Raw genomic sequence first — 24,984 nt, 5'->3', positions numbered from 1 at the left:
GCAACAGGAGATGACCTACACTGCAAGTGCTGCTGTGAACTGAGTCTGGAAGCGACAATGGCTACGGTGTCGGGGGAAGGGCCCCTGCCTTCACCGCAAAGGAGTTGGACAACCTGGTGGCTGGGGTCCTCCCCAAGTACACGCTACTCTACGGTCCTCCAGACAAACAGTTGAGTACACTATGAGCATGATGGATGGGACATGAATGTATGGAGTGGCGTGGATGGAAGATACATGGGTGGGGGGGGCTGTGGCCAGCATGTGAGGATGATCAGTGTATGTGTTTCAGGGCATGGTTGGGAAGTTGTGGCCAATGAGTAAGAATAACCGGACTTTCTTACTTTACCTTTCCTCTAGGTCAGCACCCACCAGAGGAAGGGTATTTGGCGTGCCATTGCCAAGGGAGTGCCGACCCTGGGGGTCTACCATAGATGGAGCACCCACTGCCGCAAAAGATGGGAGGACCTGCGCCGCTGGAGCAAGAAGACGGCGGAGGCCCAGCTGGGGATGGCTTCCCAACGTGGAAGAGGTGCCCATCGCACCATGACTCCCCTGATGTACCGGATCCTGGCGGTGGCATATCTGGAGTTGGATGGGCGCTTGAGGGCATCACAGCAGCCACAAGGGGGTGAGTACAGTGTCATTCAGCTGACTCAACATGCTTTACGAGGTGTCTGGGTGGGAAAGTGGGCTCTGGGTTCCCCTAGGCCAGGGCGAAATTGGTAGGGTAGGTCCCTTGTTAGGCAGGCTCTGTGGCACTCCAACACCAATAGTGGTAGTGGCCATATACAACTAGTCAGGCTCCTGTGGGTTCCAGGTGTGCAGCAAATGGGCTTAGCCACAGTCCCCCATGGGCAGGTGATTTTCCTAAGAACTGTTAGTGCATGTCCTAGTGCATAGGGCTGCTCCCTGTGTGCTGTGTCCGCCAACGGTGGTGTTGTTGCTGTCATTGACCCTGTGTCTCCTCTCTCTTTCCCCCCCTTTTTGTTTTGTCACACTGTCCTTGTGTGCATTATCATCATCTGGCGGAGGAGCAGTGGCACCGGAGCAGGAGGGAGCTGCAACCCACCCGGCCCAGGAGGGTGAATGTACGTAGTCTGAAGGCACCAGTGGGATGGAGGGCGAGGGGACCTCCATGACGGGGACAGGAGGAGACACCAGCGACAGCGACTCCTCCTCTGATGGGAGCTGCCTTGCAGTGGCAGGCCCCTCTGTGCCCACCGCAACAACAGGTACAGCCGCCACCCCCCCTACCAGCACCCCCCTCCCAGCAGCCCCTCAGCGTGTTTCCCGTGCCCGCTCACCCAGGAGGGTGGGCATCTCCTTCGCCCTAGGCACCTCACCCCCTGCCCCAGTCAGCCCTGCTGCCCTCAGTGAGGAGGCTATTGACCTCCTGAGATCCCTCACTGTTGGGCAGTCAACAATTTTGAATGCCACCCAGGGTGTCAAGAGGCATTTGCAACAAACAAATGCATACCTGGAGGGCGTTCATTCTGGCGTGGCGGCTCAACAGAGAGCATTTCAGGCTCTGGCCTCAGCACTGCTGGCAGCCATTGTCCCTGTGTCCAGCCTCCCCCCTCCAACTTCCACTACCCAGACCCAATCCCCTCTACCTCAGCCTATCCCAAGCACACCATCAGACCAGCATGTACACACATCAACACACAAATGTGGCTCAGGAAAACATAAGCACCACACATCCCACAGGCACTCACACAAGCACCATACCCATGCAGACACACCAACATCCACTGCCTTCACTGTGTCCCTCTCCTCCACATCCTCCACCTCCCTCCCTGTCTCATGTCCACTCCCATCTGCATGCACTACATCCTCAGCCACTGCCTTCATCACCAGCAAGCCCATCACCACACACCGCTCACGTGCAATCATCACCCTCACTACCATGCACACATCCCCTGTCTTCTCCCAGTGTGTCTGTGAGCCCTCCTCCCAAATTACACAAACGCAGGCACACACCAACTTAACAGCCATCCACCTCACAACAGCCTCCAGCCCATGCACCTTTACCCAAACTCAGCAGACGTACACCTCCACCAACCACTACCTCTTCCTCCACTCCTAAACCCCTTCCATCTTCCCGTCCCAGTGTGTCTAAGAAACTTTTCCTAGCTTCCATTGACCTCTTCCCTACACCCCCGTCCTTCCCCTAGGGCCAGGATGTCCACATCCCAGCCCAGCACCTCAGCCACGACGTACCCAGCCAGTGCCACCACAGCGGAAATCAGCAGCATCCCCAGTGGGCACCCTTCCGAGACTGCAGGAGACGGCCCGGTGTCTCCCTCCACAGGTGCTGACACCTGCACCACCTCCAGCATCTCAGCCGTAGACACCGCCAACTGCCCTGCGACGTGCCCAGCCAGTGCCACCACAGTGGACATCAGCAGCATCCCCAGGGGGCACCCCTCTGAGGCTGCAGGAGACAGCCTGGACCCTGCACACACTACGTGAGGCCCCACAACCAGCACTGGCACTACCAGCAGTTGTCAGGCTAAGTCGCCGCAGGGTGGAGTGTGTCTCTGCCTCCATGGAGTATCATGCTACCTGTTCCCTGAAAATCTCGTGGCTCAGACACCCAGGTGAGGGAATGGGAACTGCCACACTCCAGGTGCAGCATCACTGGGCACCAGGCCCCCTCCAGAACCAGTGGAGAAAAGCATCCACTACCCCAGTCCTTGGCAGGATGAAGCACTCTGGGCACCAGGCCCCCTCCAGAACCAGTGGAGAAAAGCATCCATTACCCCAGCCCTTGGCAGGATGAAGCACTCTGGGCACAAAGCCCCCTCCAGAACCAGTGGAGAAAAGCATCCACTACCCTAGGCCTTGGCAGGATGAAGCACTCTGGGCGCAAAGCCCCCTCCAGAACCAGTGGAGAAAAGCATCCACTACCCCAGTCCTTGGCAGAATGAAGCACTCTGGGCACCAGGCTCCCTCCAGAACCAGTGGAGAAAAGACTGTGGCTTTGTACTCCCCGGGACCAAGCACAGGGCAAACCACCCACTTGGAGACTTGAGAGACTGTGGCTTTGCACTCCCCAGGAGCAAGCAGTGGGCATGGAGCCCCCTCATGGAGCAGTGGCATCGTCCCGTCATCCGGCTGAGGTGCACCCCCCCCCCCCCCTTCCCCCTGAGGTTCCTGTGTTTTTTTCAAACTGATGCCCCTACTCTGTTCTCTCCGTTTTGAGGCAGGTGTCATGTGTGGGTTTCGCCCATGCTTTTTGGGACCACTGGTCCATGGACATGTAATGGAACAGTATACGGACTTTTGTACTTGCTGTAAATATTTGTATATACTGATCTTTTAAAGTTATCTTGGGCTAGCTGAATTCTCAATGATTACACTCATTACAATCATTTTGTTTGGTCCTTGCATTCTTCCAGGGGGTGAAGGGGTGTATCTGTGATGTGTTTGGAAGTGTTTGTTTGGGGGTGGGGGTGTTGTGTGTGTGTGTCACTCTCTTTTTCCTCCCCCCCTTGTGCTAGGTGCATGGTCGTCGCCACCGTCTGTGATGTTCCTGGTAGAAGAGGAGGTAAACCAACATTGGTAACACCTGTAACTCGGGCTCCATGGCGTCCTGGTTCCTCGTTGGGTGTCGAGAGGTGAGTAGTTTCCGTTCCATAGACTGTTTCCGCCGTGTTTTTGATGGTGTTGGTACCACCTCAGAAAAGCTGGCGGATTAGTGCCTTATAATAATGTGGGCGGTACATTGTCTTCTGCCTGTCTGTTGGCGGTTACCGACTCTGTGTTTGTTCCTACCGCTGTGTTAAAGTGGCTGTCTGTATTGGCGGTTTCCGCCATGGTTGTGATTCCATTTGTTTTACCGCCGGCCTGTTGGGTTGTAATGAGGGCCATAGTGTGCACAGAGTCCAGGGGCTCCCATAGGCTTAACAGAGGCCAAAGTAGATAATACTAATGCACTCTTTTGTTGTAGTGTGGTCGAGCAGTTCAGATTATCAGAGGGTAGTGCAAAGCACACACAGGCAATAAAGGAAGCACACACTCAATGACTAACTCCAGGCCAATGGCTTTTATACAGCAAAAATATATTTTGTTATTTTATTTCTAGAACCACAAGATTTAGTTTGCAGGTAAGAACATTTGCAAGTAAGTATCAAACATATGTATGAACACCACTTTGTTTCAATTTGGCAAGTTAAATGGTTTTCAAGAAAATAGCAAATATCTGTTTTAAAAGTTGACACTGCAATTTTCCAAAACATTTCTGGGGGGCAGAAAAGTTAGTACAGTTCTGAGGTAAGTATAAGACTTGCAATTCCAGTCCTTGGAGGTTAGGATGTCCATAGGTTGGGGTTCAAGTTAACAACAAACACCCACCACCAGCAACACTGGACGAGCCGGGTGCAGAGGTCAAAGATGATACAAAGGTTAAAATGGGCTGCTACGGTTACTGGGGGGCAGTCGGAATCAGGCCTGCTTACAGGTAAGTACCCATGTTTTCAGAGGGCGGACCTGGGGGGTGTAGGTGAGCACCCGGGTGTCACAGATCAACACTAAACACACACCCTTAGCAGCACAGGGGGGGGCTGGGTGCAGGATGCAAACCCAGCATCGGGCTCCCAATGCTTTTCTATAGGGGAATCCTGGCGGTCACAAAGATGCCGCAGGCTAGGTTCAGGGAGCCGGTTCTGGAAAACCACATGCTGGACAGGGAGGAAGGTCATCTGCTGAACATTGCTGGATCAGTGGTCGGATTTCCCAAGGCCTGAGTGCTGCAGGGGTACCTTTAGGTGTCAGGAATCTTCTGCCGGTTGTCTCAGGGTGGGGTGGGGGTGGTCTCCGGATTTAGGCTGCAGGCATCATCCTGTTGGCCAGAGGAGGTCAACCCAGGGTGCAGAATAAGTCAGAATCACCTGGGGACCTGCTATGGAGCAGTGTCCCATATAGACATGGGCCATGAGCATCGGGTGTAGAGTGGGCAGGACTCGCAGATCTGGGGCAGTTTCTGGAGTCCTTTGCTTGAGTTTCTTTCTGTACAGGGCCACTGCCCATGGGAGATCTTGGTCCTCTGGGGTGCAGGCAGACCTCTCAAGACTTTTAAGAGGTCGATGAACCTGCAAGATGCGTCACCTATTTGTAGCAGGGGCTTCAGAAGCTGGAGACAGGCCAGTAGGACTTGGGCCAAATCAGTTGGTGTCTTCAGTCTTCTCTGCTGGGGGTCAGCTTAGCAGTCCTTCTCCTTTCTTCTTGAAGTCTTCATGAGGTCAACATGAATCTGACAAGCTAGGTTCAGGGGAGCCCTTCAGTCCATGATATAGGGGCGTTACAGGAGTCAGAGGCTAGTAGCCAATGGATACTGTCCCTGAGGGTGACTACACCCTTCTGGTGTCTATTCCCTTTGGGGAGAGGGACACAGACCTAAATCTATTGGTCCCTGGCCTCCAAACCAAGATGGAGGATTCTGCAAAGAAGGGGTCACTTAAGCTCTGGACACCTGAGGGTATTTCTAGCTAAAGTGGTTACACTGCATTGTTTTTTCTCATTTTCCCACCAGACTTGATGCCAAAAGTGGGGCTTTGTCTGTGGGGTAGGCATCTCCACTTGCTGGAGTGCCCTGGCGTACTGTAACAAGAGGCCTGAGCCTTTCAGGCTTACCGCCAGGTGTTACAGTTCCTGCATGGGGGAGGTGTGAAGCACCTCCACCCAGTGCAGGCTTTGTTTCTGGCCACAGAGAGCACTAAGGCTCTCACCCCATGTGGTCAGAAACTCATCTGGAAGTGGCCAGTTGGCACAGGCTGGTCAGTCCTGCATTACAAGTTTGGCTAGAATACAGGGGGCGTCTCTAAGATGCCCTCTGGGTGCATGTTTCAATAAATCCAACACTGGGAGCATTGTGGGTTTATTGTGCTGAGACGCCTGATACCAAACGTCCCAGACTTCAGTGGAGCCATCATGGAGCTGTGGATTTTTTAATGACAACCCCCCAGCCCATGTACTTTATGTGGCCACAGTGCACTTACAAAGTCTAAGGATGGACTTAGACACTGTAGGGGCATATTGCTCATGCAACCATGCCCTCACCTGTGGTATAGTGCACCCTACCTCAGGGCTCTAAGGCCCGCTAGATGGGTGACGTACCTATGCCACAGGCAGTGGTTTGTGGGAATGGCACCATGAAAGAGTGGTGCGATGTCGAGTTTGTCATTTTCTCCCCATCACCACACAAGCTGCAATGGCAGGGTACATGTTCTTGATGAGGGGACCCCGAGGGTGCCATAATACATGCTTAATACATGCTGCAGCCCTTGGGGACCTTCCCTGGCCACAGGGACCTTGGTACCATGGGTACCTTTTACAAGGGACTTAACTGTTTGCCAGGGGTGTGCCAATTGTGAGAGCAATAGTACAGTTTTGGTAAAGAACACTGGTGCCGGGGCCTGGTTAGCAGGATTCCAGCAATATAGATAGATAGAGAGATAGATAGATAGATAGATAGATAGATAGATAGATAGATAGATAGAGGGATGGGCAGAGAGGTAGAGAGACGGTAAATAGGTGGATAAATAGACACAGGTAGGTACAATAGGTAGATAAATAGACTTGGGTAGATACACAGACAGGTAGAATTATAGACAGAAAAAGTGGGCGCCAGACAGCTTGACAGGCACCTTGATAGGTACATACACAGAGAGACAGATAGACAGGGTTGCAAAGATAGAAAGATAGGTAAGGAAAATGGACCAAATCCCAGAGCTTCAAAAAGAAGTATAATAGTTGAAGGTCAATATAAGTAAGGCATACAAGCGCATGAAAGGAAACTAGGAAGCCATATAAGCAGATTAAAAAGAGTAAGGGCCTCATAATGATGGTTGGTGGGCTCGGCCTGCAAGCCCCTTTGGAGAGGAGACTGCTGCAGAGCTGGTGGTCTCCCCCCCAGCCCTATTACAAGGTTTGCACTGGGCTGACTGGCAGAAACCTAAAAAATCTGAGGTTTCCTCTGGTCAGGCCAGTGAAAACTGTGTGGCGGCGTTCACCTTGGCTCCGCATGGAGCCCAGGCCAATGTCGTAGCACAGAAGGTGCTCCCAGCACCCTAGGAATACACACTGTCTGCCGGAGCAGACAGTGTGCATTCTGAGAGTGCTGAGCAGGGGGGCTCCTGCACTGCCAATGACATAGTCAAGAGCAATGCAGACCCCCCATGTAGCCCCCAGCACTGGCTTTCCGACAGCCTTTTAATGGTGTGGTCCTCACCATGAATATGTTGACAGAAAGTTGAAGTGGTGAAGAGCACGGTGGGGCTGCTTTGAGCACCTCTGTGGCTGAGCACAACTTTGTACGCCGCCTACCCATCTAGAACCTTGTTCCTGGCAGTGGCGTTGGTCCCCTGGTGGTCCGACTGACAGGGTGGTAATTTGGTGGTCGGACGGCCTTGAGTGCACGGTCCGACTGCCACCACAAGGCTGGTGAACTCAGGACCACCATCCTCGTAATGAAGCCCTAAATTGTTTTACAGGAAATGATAAAGCTGGAATGTGTCCTGTGCTCACATCAAAAACAACACGAAGAGCTGGTAGAAAGCATTCTGCTATCACATCAGGCTATAAACACAAAGGTAACACTAAACTAATAATGAAGTTAAAATACAAAATACTAGCTTTTAGCAGAACTTCTTTGTGAGTGTACCGTGAAAGAGGGAAATGCACTCACTGAAAGTGAAGCTAGCCAGTGGCTGACAAATGATGACGTATTGCCCCATGCTGTATGCTGTAGTAGGTGGAAGCGAAATGTAAATGACATATCAGACCAATGTCTGAAGCGATGTGGAAAAGAACTCCTTCAATTAAGTATATTATACCTATATCTTTAGTAAAATCAAAAGGTCTTGGCAAATATTGCACCATCTCTTCTGATTGACAAATTCCACTTTTTGCAGATTCACTTGTCAGTCATGCCAATGGCCAAATAACATAGAACCTTTGCTATCTCGCTCTCAGGCGGATACATTATTACATGTGTTTGCTGTTCTCCTAACGACTATAAAGATACATAAACACTGCTGTTCAAAATAAAATTTTCATTAATCTGACATAGGGCCTCATTATGAGGTTGGTGGTTGGGATAACCAGTCCGCCGAACTTCTGACAAGGAGGTTGCCGCTATGCTGGCTACCTCCCCACTGGACCCATTATGACTTTCCCGTGGGGCAGACGGGTGGAAACTGGGAAAGCCACAGCAGAATTGTCGCCTGCTCGTAATTGAGCTGGTGGCAATGCTGCTGCCGCAGGCGCAGGAGCGCCCTCGCAGTGCTCACTTTCTGCACAAAATTGCGAGGGTGCTAGTCAGGAGGACCCCTGCACTACCCATGCCAAGTCGAGATCACTGATCTCGCAGAGACAGTGAAATCCTGGCATTCTGAACGCCAGGGTCATAATGTCCCAGTCAGACCGCCACAATAGCGGCGGTCCAAACCGCCACCACGAGTCTGGTGGTCGAGTGACAGGCAGACTCTTAATCATGCCTATAATCCTGTGCCCCTTCTGAGATTTCATTTTACATACACTTGCTATGGTATATTTCTGATATTGCACCACTATTCCAGGGCCTATAATTTCAAGTCTGCTTGGGATAAGATAGTACAGCGGCAGCACAGGAGAAACAGAAACGACTAGAATCAGAGCAGCTGTTCTTGAGGGCACTTGTTGTTTTTGCACTTTTTAGTGCAAAATGCATCCTTTCATCGACGGTAGACGTGAGGGCTTAATCCACACTAAAACATAGAGCTAAATGCCTGATTTACATTTCACTTTATTTCACTGTTTGTTATTTTTTTTTGCTTAATTATGTATAAGAATATTGCATGACCAGACACACCTATTTTTACTTTGTAGCAGCGTAAGTAACCACCACTGTAGCTTTTACCTTAGTTGCGTTTCTCTCACTAGCACTTCTGTCCGTTTGACCTTGAATCTTCAGTTCATCAAGAGAAGCCGTGGTCTGCTCTTTGTGAGGTACAGTGAGTCAATTAAGCACTGGTAGAGGAACACAACCTATTATTCTGAAAGTCAAGTGTCACTGGCCGGAGTATCTCATCTTAAAAGCACTGCCTCAAAAAAAACTAACACGTTCACCACAAATTAAACGATATCAGATAAGACCGTTAGACCCACAGTTTCCTTTCTGTTCCTTTACCATGCCTTCTGCGGAGATCTCTTTACATTCAAGTACATAGTGTGAGTGCATTTACACCAGACTGCAAGTAACAGTTGATGCAATACTTAGGTTACAGCGGAGCCACATTCACATGTGAATCCAAATAAATTGTGAAAAAGGTGTGTGCAATGCACACCTATCCGCACAGATTATTACATCTGATGACCGGTTTTACCGGAAGAGCTTCCTGCAGGTGGATCCTGGTCGAAGTGTTTGTACAGAAACAGAAGTGAGTCCTCTTTGTACGCATCTTCTATGGCACGCAAGTGCTAATACTTCTAAATAAATAATATTTGTTTCAAATTTTTCTTAACAGTTGCAGTCAATACCTTGGCATTTCCTACTATGCTACAGTTTTTTTTATTTTTCTTCTTTGTTTAGTTCACTGCAAATCTTGTGCACCAAATGCTGCCTAAAGCGGACTGTGCATAATCATTAAAATGATCAAAATACAGTCACTTGAGATAATGCCGTCTAAAGCAACCAACTCATTTGTAGAAGACAGCAGTGCTGTAGCACAGGAAAAGTATTTTCTCCTTTCTCAGTGTTAGAAGATTTGTCCATGTTTGTCCCTTTTTGGACAATAGAAAGACTTTGAGAGATTTTCCACCAATCGGGCTGTGTAGGCAGCAGTACAGCCACATCGTCCATCCAATAATTTTGTGGAGTAGGTAGAAAACATGGTTGAAAGATCACATCTTAATATGCCCAACATCCAACTGGGTGAACTGCGTGTGTGCAACAGCTTTTCCCTGGCAGCCAAGGAGAAAGGTAGTTTCTCCAGTTAGCTGTTGAATCAGCCATCTTTAATTTACCAACATTCAGAGGTCCCGGGCATCATGCTGCAAACAAGGGCAGATGACGAGTGAATGCTTCTTGTAGTTGAGCAGGTAGGCAGAGCTAGATGAGGTAACTTTAACTCAAGCAATCAGACCCATATTAGGGTAAAGACTGTATCTGTGTATTTATTTTGTTTATTTTATTTATGAAGGGCACTGCTATCATAAGTATTTCTGAAACTGAAATAAGGGAATGAAAAACACAAAGAGAAACATGAAATCAAACCAATACAAGGCATGTGACGATATGGCAGACAATAACCATATTGCGTATGAACTTGCCAACAGAAATGAAGTGATTTTGTCTCTCTACAACAAAGGTGGTGATTTGTCTGTGCTCTTAACATCAACTGGAGAAAGTTCCAAAAGGTGGGAATCAGAAATCAACAGAAGCTGCACCTAAGTGTGCCCTTGTAACACAATTGACAAGACAGCAGGAATATGTTTTCAGGTTAGGAAGAGTGACTACCTTTAAGTCCTAGCTCATGATCTGGGAAGTCGAAAACTAGGGTTTGAACAACTATGTTGTGTCAAGAATGGTGCGATGTCAAATGTATATTCAAAAGGAATATTGAAGAATTAGGTTATAAAAATAACATAAAAATATAACAATTAATGTCAATAATGTAAAATAATTTGAAATGTATTTATATACAAGTTTACCTTTTCTAATAGTTGTAAAACGTTTTCATTATAAAAATATTGTATTTGTTTGTTTTGAAATTATAATTTCATACAAAATATACTTTTAGTTCTTTCAGTTTTAAATGTTGTTATTTTTTTATTTTATGGTAATGTTGGATTATGATTTTATTTTTTTAATTTATGGTTTAAAGTTAGTAATGATAGTAAACATTGTAAACATTATATTAATTATTAGTAGTAAAGATATCCTTTTTGATATGTTAATGTTTAAATATGAATACATAGGTTTGTAGTTTTGGTTAGTGTGGTGTTATATTACATCTTAGTTTATTTTCTAGATAAAACAATGTGCATGATTATGGTGTATTCATTGTGTATATAAAATGTTAATGGATATAGTACGACCGTGGTGGTCTGGCCACAGCCAGCAGCCACCGTGGCCACGGAGGATGCCGGACCGCCTTGGTGCTGACGGTCTGACTGTCAGATTATGATGCTAATGGTCAGACCGTCAGCGGTCTGCTGCCCCCATCAGGACTGGAGCTCCTGCCGGGCTGGCGGCAGACCATTTTCCCAATTACCTGGGGCGTTGTTGAATTCAGCGCTGACATGCTGATTAGAAATTGGTGTTTTGCCAGCCTTTATGTGTCTGGTTTCCCGCCATGGAAGGGCTGGTGGAAAAAGCAAAAATGGGGCAAGAGGAGGTCCCTAGCACTGCCCATGACCATGTCGTGGGCAGTGCATGGGCGCCCCATGCAGGACCCATAAAATGTGCACTGTCTGCATGAGCATTCCCTGGGTGCTGCACAGCCCCCTGTGTGCGGCTGAATTGGCCTCAGCTCCATGGGAAGCCAAGTCCAATGCAAATGCAGTCATGGATGTTCCACCACCAGCATGGTAGGGACATCCAAATAGGCCGGGGTAGAGGCCAGAAACCTAGTGGTGGCCTCTCCTTACCGGTTTTGGTAGGCCCTTAGTTTGTATTAAAAAGTAGAACATGTTTTAGGTTGCAGAAGAAATAGTACATTTATCCTCTTAAGTGTCCAGCACCTTCTTCCAATAGGCTTAAATTGGAGCGGGAATAGTAACTGGCACCGCTTTCGTGTCTAACCACTTCCCCTAATAGGGTTAGATTAGAGTGGGATAGTAAATGACAACACTTTAGTGTCCAACATCTTCCCCCACATTGGGTTATAATGGAGTGGGTTTCATAAATGTCACCCCGTTGAATGTTTATATTGTAGTGAGAATGGTAAATTACACCCCTTTAGTATTCAACACCTTCCCTAAATAGGTGTAGGTTGGAGTGTGAAAAGTAAATATCACCGGTTTAGTGTCAAACACCTTCTCCCAGTAGGGTTAGATTGGAGTAGTAACAATAAATGTCAACCCTTTAGTGTCCAACACCTTCCCCCAAATTGGTATTGATTGGAGTGGGAATATAAAATGTCGCCCTTTTAACGACCAACACATTCCGATAATTAGTTTAGATTGAAGTGGGGATACTCTTATCTGCTACGCTACAGATATTTTTTTATTTTTCTCCTTTGCTTGGTTCACTATAAATCTTATTGTGCATCAACTTCTGCCTAATGTGGGCACCTTCAAGGAGCTATGCACAGTAAATAAGGTGCTGGAAAATACAGTAATTTACAAAGTCAATTGTGGCTCAAGCAACCAAGTCATTTGTAGAAGAGAACAATGTTGTAGCACAGGAAAAGCAATTTTCCTCTTCTGAATCTTAGAAGACTGGTCCTTGTTTGTCCATGTTTGGACAATAGAATGCCTGTGAAAGATTTCCCACCAATCAGGCCATGAAAGCAGTAGTATAGTCACATCTTCCATTAATGAATATTGGGGGATGGGTAGAAAATGCTGTGGGAAGATCACATCTTAACATGCCCAACATCCAACTGAGTGAAATGTTCATTTGCAACTGCTTTTCCCTGTCTAACACCTTCCACAAAGTGGTTTATATTGGAGTAAAAATACTAAGGGCCTGATTACCAGTCTGGCAGTCTGGGGATATTTTTTTATTTTTCTCCTTTGCTTGGTTCACTATAAATCTTATTGTGCATCAACTTCTGCCTAATGTGGGCACCTTCAAGGAGCTATGCACAGTAAATAAGGTGCTGGAAAATACAGTAATTTACAAAGTCAATTGTGGCTCAAGCAACCAAGTCATTTGTAGAAGAGAACAATGTTGTAGCACAGGAAAAGCAATTTTCCTCTTCTGAATCTTAGAAGACTGGTCTTTGTTTGTCCATGTTTGGACAATAGAATGACTTTGAAAGATTTCCCAACAATCAGGCCATGAAAGCAGCAGTGTAGTCACATCTTCCATCAATGAATATTGGGGGATGGGTAGAAAATGCTGTGGGAAGATCACATCTTAATATGCCCAACATCCAACTGAGTGAAATGTTAATGTGCAACTGCTTTTCCCTGTCTAACACCTTCCACAAAGTGGTTTATATTGGAGTAAAAATACTAAGGGCCTGATTACCAGTCTGGCGGTCTGGGGATACACAACACTGGATCCAGGATTTAGAAGGCCACAAACATACACACGCACAGCAACAACAGCACAACCAGTGCACAAATACAATATCATTCCACAAATTCACACCCAGCGCTGGCCAGGGACTGACCACACATACAACACACAAATACATCCATCTGCAATGCCACACACACAATACCACCATCAAACCACCCTGCTATTGACACACACATCACACACACATACAACAATTCCATGTCCAATGCACACAGAGTCAATTTGACAAAAGACACAAATCACAACACCACAACAACACCAGCAGGGCTGCAATGGGAGCAGCAGGACGTTACCTGAAAGGAGGCTGCAATGGGACACAAATCATGTTGAACAAGGCACCAAACAACATGTGCACAGCAATTGCACATTATTGAATATCAGAGACAAGCAATACCAATATCAATTGAAATGCACAGTCACACAATGGGGGAAGAGCACGGCAACAAAGCACACACAGCTCAATCTCCATGGGACATAACCCTACATCAGCCAGCTGCAAATGACACACACCTGCATGGACGCATGTACACTCAAATGCAAAGCAACCTAAAACAACTCAACACATTTCAGGTCTGCTCTGACAAAACCCAAGAACACACACACAACATGTAGACGTTAGCCATATCAGGGGACAAATCATTCAACATACATGCCCACACTGCACAACACAAAAAGATGCACATACCACTAAACACACAGCACACTGCCATGACACTAACATTGCAGCAACATAGACATACACAAACCCATCACACAACACACACGCTTTTTGCCTTGGTGCCTGGTGGACATGGAACAGACGTTCCCCAGAGGTCATACTACCTCCTAATGTTGTCCCTTGTCCTCTGGTAGCTGCCTACAGAGTTTACTCTGTCGACTAACTGTTGGCTATCCTTTGCCACATTTAGTTTTTTGTAGAGGTAGTCGTCTTTTGGTCTTGGGCTCCAGAGATATGTGGCTGTACTCTAATGATTTCATCCATCATGACTCTTAGCTCGTCATCTGTGAAACAGGGATGTTTTTGTGGTGACATGTTGGTGGGTAAGAGGTGATGAGGAAAATAATTTGTATGTGCTGTGTGATGAGGGAGTGATGGAGTAAATAGTGTGATGAGGTGCAGATCTGCATGTTGGGGGTGTTGTGAGGATGTGTGAAATGTGCTGTGTGTGAGATGGTTGGGTGCCTAATCTATGGTTTGGTTTGCTCTGATGTTGCTCTGTCTTTTGTGATTGACGTGGGATATGTTAAGGATTGTGGTGTGTGAAAGGTTGTGTTTTATAGTGTGGTTGGTATGTGTGTCAAGTGTGTGATTGTGTGTTAGCTGTGTTGTTTTCAAATCTATTCAATGTGGTCGTCTTGTTTATTATTGGGGGGAGCGGTGACTGCCGTGGTCCTCACTACCATTGGAAGACTGTCATAGCAAGAGGGCCATGGCGATTTTCAACATGTAATAAGTTCCATGGTTGGCTGTCGGGCTGGCAGTGCCAGTGGTCGGACCTCCTCTTTCCTGCCCTGTTAGGATTTTGGTGGGCTTGGCTGTGTAACTCGTAATACGGCAGTCTGTATGACCCCCAACATGGCTTTCTTTTGGCGGCCGCCACTGTGGCGGTCTGGCGGTCAGACCGACAAACTTGTAATGAGGCCCTTAGTGTTCAGCACCTTACTCCTCTATAGTTACATTGGTGTGGGAATAGTAAATGCCACCCCTTTAGTATCCAACACCTTCCCCGAATATGGTTAGATTGCAGTGAAAATAGTAAATGCCACCCCTTAAGTGTGCAACACCTTCCCCTAATATAGTAAGACTAGAGTGGGAATAGTAAAAGCTACCCTTTTAGTGTCCAATAGGTTCCGCAAATTGGTTACGATTGGAGTGAAAATAGTTAATGTCAGCCTTTTAGTGTCCAATACTTTTGTTTAAAATAGTCTATGTTTGAGTGTGATTTGTTAATTGTATAATTGTAGTCTGAAATCCCTTGTTCTAACTTTATTTGTATGTAGTAGAAATAGTGTGTCTTAGAGATACAATACAAATAGTTGTGTCCTTATAATCCATTCTATTATTAAATGTAATTAATATTAGGACATGTAACACATTTTTCTTATTTTATTTAGGTTTTCAAATTTAATTAATGTATATTTATACATCTTTAAACCTATTGATTTTCAACGTAATAATAAACAATTATATATAAATAAATAAAACATTTTAATGATTTTTTATTATTAAATAAAAATGAAGAATATATTTTCCCAGTGTTGTAGATTTTCCATGTTTTTCCATTTCCAAAAATGTTTTAACATTGAGCAAATTGTTTTACATACATATTTTCAACATCATTTTAATATAAGTGTTTCCAGTATACATCAAATAATTATTATTCTTGTATAGAAAACAATGTGTTAACTTTGCTACAGCATTTTTTGGGATGTTTCACATGTTTATTAATTCTTTACCTAATTTCATACATGTATGCAACATTTTCAAATGATTTCCCATTTATATCCATGGAGGGATGGATCCAGGGATATTTTGTAATCCATTGTAGTCTATTGTTGATGTTGTTAGTCTATTTTCCCAGATCCAGGTTGCAGTAAGGTGCTGCTGTTCTTTGCAATAGGTAAGTTCTTTTGTAGGGATTTGTGAAGGGTCTTGATGGTAGGGTGGTGTGGGGGGAGGTCTAAAGTTTAATTATAGTATTGTTTTCAGTGGCGGTTTCTTCATTAGGGCGGCAGGGCTCCGCCCCAGCTTCAATTTCTGCATCATTCATAACAGTGTGACCCTCGCTCTGCGCGAGGGTCAGGCAAAACTACAGGCACTTTTGTAAGACAAATGTGCTGCAGCGCATGTGCTGGCCGTCGCAGGATTTATAGGGCTTACCTGATGTCAGCACTGGCCTCCGGCAGCCCACAACACTGTAAGGCACTACCTCTTATGACGCACTGAAGCCTCGGCGAAAGAAAACAGCCTGGGCGCTTTAGCATCAGCCCTGGGTTTCGAAAGCTGGCTGTCAGTCAGCAAGGCTGTGAAGCACTGCATCCCTTCGTCACAGGGTGGGTGGGAACAAGCCTCCATGGCCCCACCTCATTCTGGGAGTAGCTGGGAAAGGATTGCAGTGTACACGAGGCTGGCTGACCACGACGTGATCTGCATGCAGTGGCCACGGGGAAAAGGTAAGTATTTTACTTTTTAAAAAAATGTTATTCCCCCATCCCCTGCCTCACTCCATGCCCCCTTAACCCCTCCGTCCCTCCCTTTGAGATTTACGGTCAGATCACAACTTCTATGTCCAGAGCAGGCCTGGAGGCAAAGTCAGGAGTCAGGACGAATGATCTATATATAAAGATAGGTGTGCAGCGTGCGCCCACACTTCTTTAAGCATTTAAAAACAACTTTTATAAAAGCCAAAAGCATTCATTTTGGATAATTCAAACTTTGGTCCACAGATACTACAACAGTCAGTTCACACACGTGCTGGCTCGTCCGATCTCATTCACTCACTACTAAGTGATGATTATGCTCGGAGTTTTTCTTTTCCATAACAAGAACAATAAAAGGAATGCCTGTGCAGCAACCACAAGTGCTTTTCAAATCGGAAATACTATTCTTATTTCACACATTAACGTGCAGGAATTTAGAAGTCACTGGCACCAAATAAGCAATGTTGTTTTCCACTTCCTTGGCAGGAGGTGATAACTGGGAGGGGAGTGTGGGCTAAGAGTAGAGGGGGGATGGAAGCCATGGCGAACATCAACAGCTGTTTCCAAGACAGATGGCACGCACCTTGTAAAAAGAAAAGTCAGCAAAACCTAATGAAAAGTTACTGAAAGGTTACGAAGAAAATGCATCTGAAAAGGATAACGTAACTGGTGTAACAAGAATGAATATAAATTAAAATCACTACACAAACTGTTGTTGATCACTAAGATCACAGTGCTGAGAGCTGTGCATTGTATATTTAAGAAAGGAAGCAGAATTTTTTGCACTGAACCAGGATTGGTGGAGGGTGGACAGAGAAGCCAAGGAGACTGCTACGAGCCACAGTTACTAGTAAAGTGAAGTTGTTTCTATTCATGCTTTCCCTTTAAATGGCATCAGGCCTCTTCCTATGTAATCCGGCTTTTAATTACACTGGCCAGCACAGGATTTGTTTAGCTTTGCATTCACTGCATGTAATGGTTGTGCTGCACAGACTTTCAGATATTCTGCTTTCTGAGCAGGACGACAAAATTATCCGGGCATGTTGCATGATTCCCCGTTTTTTGGTGGCCAAATTGCAATCCATTTTTAGGATTTAATTTGCCTTTCCTTTCTCGCGCTCGGGTGCTCTACTACTCTTCTTCCTTCTTGGTCCAGCCCAGGGCCCTATTGAGGGGTTGGAATCCTGTAATCTCCCTGTGCCTAAAAAGAAAATGACTGGAATGTGACCTTGTGTGATGTAATCTTGTGTTCATGTGAAGCGCTCTAATGCCGTCGGTCCTATCTCTCGCAGCGCTATATAACACTGCAAAAATGTCATTAAAAAATTGCAAAATGGGGCATGTAAGATAATATTTCAGGAACAATCTGGCAAATAGAAAGAAACGTCTGTGAGGTAGGAATAGGGAGATGCATACATGTCAAAATAAGCTAACATGAAGATTTGTCTGACTATTATTAAAATGTTAAGTTGAGGAAAGAAATCATACCTTATAAATCAAAAGTACCTGTCAGTGTCACTGGGTTAAAATGAGCAGAATTTGCCGAAACTACATCTTAGAAAGTTTGGAGTTCCAATCCAAGGAGTTAGCTAAGGGAGTTTTCTGGGTGAGCAAGGTAGAAGAGATTTGTAAAGTGTGTGTTTGTGTGTGTATGTTTGTGTGTGTGTGTTTGGTAATCTAGGCCTAACTGACTCACAGACTTGGTAATAGGCCTCGAGATGTTGCAGGTCCATTGGTTCGACCTTTATAGGATGTGTACCCAGGGTTTTTACAAGCCCTTTAAGGGGTGCTCCCAAAGGTTTAGCCTGATAGCAACCTTCATTTTCTTTATGGGAAAACAACTGCATTATTTTCCTTGGGGTAAATGTTTTCAGTGACTGAGGCCTTATTCCCTGGGGGATTAGAGGGGCCTCGAACGGTTGTTAATAAAATGAAAAGTTAGTGATCGGAGGAGCTGGGAGAGAGGAAAAGGGGAAACAAAGGTAAAGGTTAGGGGTACGAACTAAAAAGCTGAAAAGCAAGGAATCTTGAAAAAATGCCACTCTCCATGCAGCATCCCTTCCCAGTGTCAGGATGGAGACAGCAGGCTGCTTGTTAGGGAAGCCTTGTTTAATACTCCTTTGTATTGACTTTAAACTATCACAAAATTAACAAAAATCAATGATGGTCTAGTGGCTGACTTGTCGACTTTTGAGTCAGAAGAATCACACTTCTAAAGGTATATTAATAAATAAAGAAACCTGTGAGGTACTAGAATTGTTATCTCATACTCTGTTATGAAGTTCTATGGTTAAATTAAGTAAGCAGCTACCTATGTTGTTATCATATGAAATCTCTTTTGTGATGTTTATAACTACACTTTCACAATTGCTTTATTAACCTCCTTGCTTTCTCAGATTTGCTTGAAAATGTACCATTTCCCCACTCTTTTTTCAAACTTTTCTCGGGGGAGAACATTCACGAAACCCTCTTATGTTAGGCTGGCTCGCTACGCTCACTTCTCACAGTGCACTCACCAGCAACTTTTATGCCCCACTACTTTCAAATGTCACCAGCCGCCACTGGACTGTACTGATACAGAGTAATTCACTCAGCTGCTGCTTTCAAAATGGGATATGAACTAAAAGCAACCAGACACAATAAACTCTAACATGGACCTGGAGGGTAAATTATAATCACCAGCTAATTACATTTATAGTTTGCATATCTACCTCTCAAATCTCCTCCTGCATCACATTGCTAAGCACAAAGCCTGAAGACAAAAAAGAGCACCTCTCTGGTCACTCATGGATGCAACCAAAAGCTTTCCACATAGGATCACAACAAATCCGAAACTCGGCCAGCCATGCAGTCCCACTCAGTATAGAAAGCTATCCATATGAAGATGCACTTTGGCACCCCACAACAGGGTATAACGTGCTATGTAAGGCTACAATACAATATTGGGTTGATATGGTTAACGCATATCCAGTGATAAATCTCCACAAGGAAGCTTTAAATCAGGAGAAATATAGAAATATAGCAGTCCCTATTCAGGGAGAAAAAAAACAACACACAATTCGACACTGTAGTAGGTGTAAATACCTGAAGGGACAAACATGTCACACTTTAGTTATTGAACACAGTAGCATAGAGGACAAGAACACAAGCAACAACATACAACCATCAGTGACAATGAAGAGAGAAGACGTTGCTAGTGTGAGAGAGGCTGAGTGGTCATCCTAACTAGTGAAGTCTATGTAATCCTGTGAAAGGACAGCACACACCCGGTATAATAAGACGGGTGATCCTCTGAGGGCGGTTTTTGTGAAGGACAGGTAGGTCTCATTTTGGGTCCACTCTAAATGATCCTATAATTGTGTTTTGGGGGTAGTGGAGACACTTAAGATATAGTACTAAATGATGGGGTAATTGGGAGTCTATCTCCGAGCAGTACAAAGCTACTGATACAGGAAAGAAGACAATAAGAAAACACAGCACATGCCAATGAAGGTCTCCCAGTTTGATGAAAATGGTCCACTATATGACCAAAAAAACACAGAAAAACGTAATTCTAAATGATGATAACACTGTTATTGGCTTGCTATTAAAACAAATTCTAAGCAAATGACTTGTAGATGCATTTTTTGAAAACAAAAAGAATGAACCTAGATAAACAAAATAAACGAAGAACCAAAGGAATACGGGGAACATTAGGTCCGCAATAACGATGCAGAATATTCACTGCAGTTCGACACAATAATGGGTTACGCAGGTGGTAATATTTGCAGGGGTCAGAATGAAGGAGAAGTGAATAGTCTTCTAGGATTCTCAGCATTCAGCAGGAAGGCAGGTCATTAAGAATTGCAAGGGCAACTGAGATCATCCTATGGTAGAAGGGCATAGTGTGCTGAGTTCATTGGGGATGTAGAGGTGTGGGGGTGATGCTCAGTGCTGCGCATCATTAGGTCCTCTGGACAGTGCCTGCTCATCAGTGACTCCTCAACTTACATGTCCTAATCTTTGGTCAATCTTTGCCACCCTACAATCCTTTCCTCGTAGAGGCAGGTAAAAGTGTTTTGGAATGGTGCTGGAAATTAACCACTGGAGCCCAGAATCCTTGTGAGATGCAAGTGTGGGGGGTAATGGTTGTAACTGTCTACCTGGTGGCAATGGACGTGGCCACTAAGAAGTCATGAGTTGCATGTAGACACTTAGGGGTATATTTATACGGTGTTTGCGCAGAATTTGCGTTACAAATTTTGACGCAAATTTGGCGCAAACCTTAAACCATATTTATACTATGACGCCCGACACCGCGAACGGCAAAATTCCTCTGTGTGCGTCATTTTCTGGATGCCGGAAACCCCATTGCATTAATGACATGCAAGGTAGGCGTTCCCGTCCCCAAAATGACTTTAAGGCCTGTGCTTCTTATTTATACTCATATTAACGCACTGGAGGGGACGGGCCTTAAAAAACGGCACCCAGCCTGATGTGCGCCGTTTTTTAATGCCTGGGTGAGGGCAGGCTTTAAGGGACATGTGGGCCCATTTCCATGGTCTCTGACTATGGAAGCAGTTCACAGGTGCCTTTCCCTGCCCCTAGGGACACCCCCTGCCACCCGCACCCACCCCTGGAGGACACCCATGGATGGGGGGACCCGTCCCAGGTAAGTACAGGTAAGTTGAGGTAAGTATGTTTTTATTTTATTTTTAAGTGGCATAGGGGGGCCACACTTGGGCCCCCCTACATGCCACTGTGCCCAATGGCCATGCCCAGGGGACAGATGTCCCCTGGGCATGGTCATTGGGCAGGGGGGGCATGACTCCTGTCTTTGCTAAGACAGGAGTCATTTCAATGGTGATTGTGCGTCACAAAATGGCGTAAGTCCGGTTACAGCCATGATTTTTTACTCTAACCTGACTTGCACCGTTTTTTGACGCACAACCCCCATTTTTCCCTACGCCGGCGATGCCTGGTTAGAGTCTTTTTTTTTTTACTCTGACCAGCCCGCAGCGCCGGCTAACGTCAATCCATAAATAAGGTGCCCACCTGGCGCGTTGGAATGGCGTGCGTTAGCCAGCGGTAAATGTTTTGATGCAAACCAGCACCGGCGCTGGTTTGCGTCAAAAAGTATAAATATGGGCCTTAGCATGTCTGTGGCACAATTATGTCTCAGTGTCTCAAAGGTACATCCTCTTCTAATCAATGGCTTATCCAAGACACTTTTGCTGTAGTGGTTGGCTGACACCCGGAGTAGGTGTAGAGATGATTCTAGCTGAGGATTTCCATGGTTATCTGGGGTTTATAATCATCTGTTTCTGTCATACCTTCAGAAGGTTAGAACCACAACAGCCCACGTGTTGGTAGAGAATCCACAACACCATCTGCCCAGACAGGTCGAGGAGGCACAATGGGTCATCCCATCTACTGATGAGGATCTCCCAAGCTAAGAATACTCTTGCACTATGTTCATCTTTCCTGGAGCAGTGAGCACTGCACTATGCCAGGGCAATTTCCTGGACGGGTTGCTCCATTTTAGGCCTTGGTCGTGGCTTAGCTTGAATCAAGGTAGGTCCCATCTTGGTGACCAGATGACTGGCTCTGATTGCTTCCCCAGGTCAGGTGACACTGTAGGCGCAGATATTCTGACATAAATAATCATCTTTCATGTAATCATGCTGATGTACTAATGTGTGAAATGTTTAAATATTAAAAATTAATGTTGACATAAGTTGTGCCTTTTTGATTAGCCGATATCAAGTGAAAGGCCTGCACATGTTTATAATAAATAAATAACATTGTAATGGGAAATATTCTGTCTCTTTAAAAGCATGTTCTCTGCAAAAATAAATGCTGGAATAATATGAATATTTCTTGGGTTTCTGCTGTGTCTCTAGCAGACGAAGGCCACAGCTAATGTTGAACGTCTGCCAAAGCACTGAAAACGGCAACATTGTGGAATGATTTCATGTCCGCTGTATAACACATTCTTTGTTTTAATCTCAAACTTGTTTAAAACTTTTAATAATGAAATGTATTTCTTTCGATATGAGTATTTCTTGTTCTCTGCTGGGCCTGGAGCTGAGCAAGGCCACAGCGTGTAGTTATCTGTCTGCCAAGCTGAGCTTAAGTATCAACTAGATGAGATCATCTCCGTAGAATTACAAGCTTCTTTTGTTTGAATCATGAGTTTATTCTGTGTTCGTACTAATGGAATGTGTTTCTCTCGATGGAAAGAACTGATTTGAAAATGTTTCTACTTCTTTGTAACTGTTGTCTGGTAGCAGTGTATTCTGGAGTGGCTGAAAAAGGGCTCCACTGAACCATTCGGAAGTGTGCTTCAGATGCAACTATTAATATTGTTTGGGCTTACGCAAAAAGGGAAAAGCAGCAAATCCAAGCATTTAAACTAATATTATGATACTTTAAATGTATTTCTGATGAGTTGATGTTTTATGATTGGATGTTCTCTTTGCATATGAAGTTTTTAACCAATGAAAATGTTTAGCAAGTTTAATTTAATGTTTGAGAATCAGACATTTGGGATTCATTGCTTCCTGGTATCCAAAGAATTCACTTCACATTCTTGTGATCTGTCACTTTGACATTTCTTGCTTTGCCAGTCAGTCCACTGACATTCAGGTACGTTATTATTTTGAGTTATTTCCCGTGGTCCATGCAGTGATGCTGGTGCTTTCTATAGTGCTCAATGCTTAGAGCCTGTAGCGCGTTGCTGCCTGCCTTAGATAATTAACTTGATGGTTCAGAGAACTTAGTGTCCAAATTCTGAACTTTCACCCCTTTTCCTGCCCCCTGTCCTGATGCTGATGCTGCTGACCCTTTGATGAAGCTATGCTTTTTTGCTGATTACCTTAGGATAGGTAACTATGAGAGATCTGTGCATTGTTATTGGTCTTTTGTTTTTAGGTACCAACTGCTACTGCTTTAATCCTCCTGTTTTGATAGCACCATAGCTAAATGTTTTCTAAATTTATGTTACTAAAACTTTTGCATGAAGCCCAACATGCTAATGCTAATCTGAGGTTAGTGAGGTGTTTCCTCATGCCAATGAACTGATGTTAATCTGCTTGCTGAATAAATGTATTATTTATCTCTTTATCAAATATTGCTGCTATTAATGAGTGTTTTTGAAGTTGAGATTGTTGTTCTCATTGCTCTGTTTAAACTAAGATTCTTTAGACGGTATGGACAGCCTATGATGCTTCTTTATTTGTACCATTTGGTGTTGAGAATACATTTTGCGACCTTAGCGTTGTTCATATAGGGAAATAAACAGTTTGAATTTATACTAAAAGGTATGGTTATTCGTGACCAAGTGGGTCATGGTAAATTTTTTTACTAATTCTTATTTGATGGTTATTGTTGTTTAATATTGTTATGTTATATGACATATAATCTCTATATATTTTAAACAAGTCAAAAGATTCATCGACCTTAAAGCAGCGTCCAACCACTTACCATGATGAAATAGATAAGCCAAGGGGGCGCGCTCATAGCTTCTCTCTGCCTGTAATGTACAGAACTAGTCTCTAGTGCCCATGCACACCCCTAAATAAATGTCATGATGGTTGCCATGTACTGATATTCCTGTAGCACACACTCCAGCCGAGACATCCCTGTTCTTGTGGAAGAGAGAGTGAGTCTAAGAAGGTGGCACACATAATATAGAGGTCACAAAGGACAGGGTCCACATATGCCACCTACAAATGGATCATCAGGTGTGCGACTCAGTGGTGGAGTGAGATCGTGTAGGCACACAAAGAATGTAGGTTGCACAGCATTTGCTTCTAGACATGCCACAAGGTATGTTTGTATGAGGCACTGGAACTATGACCTGCAAGGCCCTGTCTGCCTGCTTCTCCCTGCTGTGGTATCTCCCCACCTGCAAAGCACTGTCCCGACAGATCAAGGCATTGCCTCACTTGGGCTGCCCACGCGGTTTCATTTAATCCTGGCAGCATTACTCTTTCTTTCCTGTAGCCTTGCACTCTCCAAAGATGCTGCCTGTGCAGTGTGCTTGCTCACTTTGGAAGATCTGAAAGTGGAAGGGCATTGGACGTAGCTGAGTGAGTTGTGGCCGACGAGGTCCGCTTGAAGCAATGTAGACAGGACGATAGAGCACAGGCAAACATCGAGGTATTTATAGGACTACTGGATAGATTTATGGATCCAGAGAGGGCAAGGTCACCCCCTTCAACAGATGACGAAGGGGCTATAGTTACTGATGAAGAATACACGTGGTCCCATATTTATTATTTTTTACGCAAACCAGCGGCGGCGCTTGTTTGCATCAAAACATTTACCGCAGGCTAACGCCATTCCAACGCACCAGACGGGCTCCTTATTTATGGATTGACGTTAGCCGGCGCTGCGGGCTGGACAGAGTAAAAAGAAATGACTCTAACCAGGCAGCACCGGCGTAGGGAAAAATGGGGGTTGTGCGTCAAAAAATGGTGCAAGTCAGGTTAGAGTCAAAAATCCTCCATTGAAATGACTTCTGTCTTAGCAAAGACAGGAGTCATGCCCCCCTGCCCAATGGCCAT

The sequence above is a fragment of the Pleurodeles waltl genome, chromosome 7 (genome assembly GCF_031143425.1).
Source record: "Pleurodeles waltl isolate 20211129_DDA chromosome 7, aPleWal1.hap1.20221129, whole genome shotgun sequence".
Classification (NCBI taxonomy): domain Eukaryota; kingdom Metazoa; phylum Chordata; class Amphibia; order Caudata; family Salamandridae; genus Pleurodeles; species Pleurodeles waltl.
This window is presented reverse-complemented; position numbering follows the sequence as displayed.